Genomic DNA, 1,805 nt, shown 5'->3' with positions numbered 1-1,805 from the left:
GAGTACATGAATAAGTACTTTGAGACAACAGCTGCAGAAATCAATGACAATGAAGAGAAACTACGCAGTGTGATGGCAACACTAACACAACTAGAAAATAATAAAGATGAACTGTAGCATGTTAGTCAGCGTCTGTCTCTGGTATTAAATGTTCTGTATGTGAAAAACTTCTCTTTCATACTGTGCTGCTTCTAAATCAAAGCTAACTGTACACTTGACCTATAAACTTTGACAAGAAATTTTTTGTCACACTTTTTCACTGTCTTTGTTATATCAGGTCTAACGCAAACACAAAACACTAAACTGAGATTTTTGTCTCTTTGGTAATCATATTAAATCTGACAGTTGTTGATTTATGTGTAGAAACACGTCAATGTTTTTAAAGCCATTAAAACTGTTAAAACTTAAAACTAAAAAACTAAATTAAAATGTATATCACTGACATCAGATGCACAATTTAATGTGCACAATACAATAGTACTATGTTTTGTACATTTTCATTTTGTTGTCTTTGTTTGTTTTTAAATGTTCACAGACAGAAAAAAATCAGAAATCAGAAAAGAGTAGCGTGACAAATTTTTGTTGCGCAATCACACAGTTCCTCCTAATTACTTTAATAAATATGATACCAAGCAGTGTGCTATCATGTACAGTTCATTTATGATGTTTTTTTGAAAGTCTTACTAAAGTCATGATACAAAACTTTAAAATATGATGCTGTTATTGTTTCTTGCTTTACTGAGTGTTTTTACAGTATTTTATGTGACAAAAACAACTAATGGGCCTCTATTCCTATAAAGTGAAGCGGAAAAAGATAGTAAAGTATGATGGCTGCAAAGATTAAAAAGTGTGTGTGTTCATTTTCTGTCTAGGTGTTGAGGTAAAGTCACCTAACTTTCAACAATACTTCCTGGCCAACAGGCTACAGTTCATCTCAGAATGGTTAAAACACACCCTCTTAGATGAGCTCTGGCTAGATCTAGAACAGGCACTATGCGATAATCTAGAGATTTAAGACCTACCATTTATCAGCTTCAAACATCAAGCAATGCAAACGTACACCTATCTGGCACAACCCTGACATACAACAAAATAATAATATGATTAAATTCCCAGATTTTAGTTGTAAAGGAATTAAATACAGGTAAAAAAAACAAAACAAAAAAAAAACGCAAACAAAAACAAAACAACACAGTCCAAAGCCTTTGTTAGTCTTTGTTTGTCCAAAGCCTGCTGGTATTATGATGTAGTGTTTCTCAGTTTTCTGTTTGTAAAGGCAGCAGCAGCATATTCTCGAAAAAAGTGTTTTATTTGAAATACAACACAATTTTTGTTTATTGGGGATATCAGTAAGAGACATAACTGTGTCAGTGAGGCTCTTCCTCTCTCCTTGTGAGAAAACTTTCATGATGTGTAGCAGCTGTAATGTTATCAGAATCTGTTTCCATTATGTGTCTTGTTTCTTTGTCTGATAGCATTTCCTGCCCATGTAATGGTGGATTTCCTGTTAACAAACTAGACCCATTTCAAATGAAGCTCCACATATAGAAGTGCCTCCCAGAAAGCACAGACTCTCTTTTGCATTTGCTGCCTCAGTTCTTCCATTTCTGTGTGGAAACTAATCTATAAACAGAAATGAAAGTATCCTTTCAAGATAATGCATCATTAACACATGGAAAAGATCAAGCAAACAAAAATCATGATAAGCATAATCAAGGAAGTGGCCAATTTTCTTGCAAAGAAACCCAGAGGCCCAGACAGGCCACCAAGACCATATAAGGTTAGACATATCCAGTTCTGGGAAC

Source organism: Pundamilia nyererei, unplaced genomic scaffold (genome assembly GCF_000239375.1).
Source record: "Pundamilia nyererei isolate P.nyererei 1_Seehausen unplaced genomic scaffold, PunNye1.0 scaffold00344, whole genome shotgun sequence".
Classification (NCBI taxonomy): domain Eukaryota; kingdom Metazoa; phylum Chordata; class Actinopteri; order Cichliformes; family Cichlidae; genus Pundamilia; species Pundamilia nyererei.
This window is presented reverse-complemented; position numbering follows the sequence as displayed.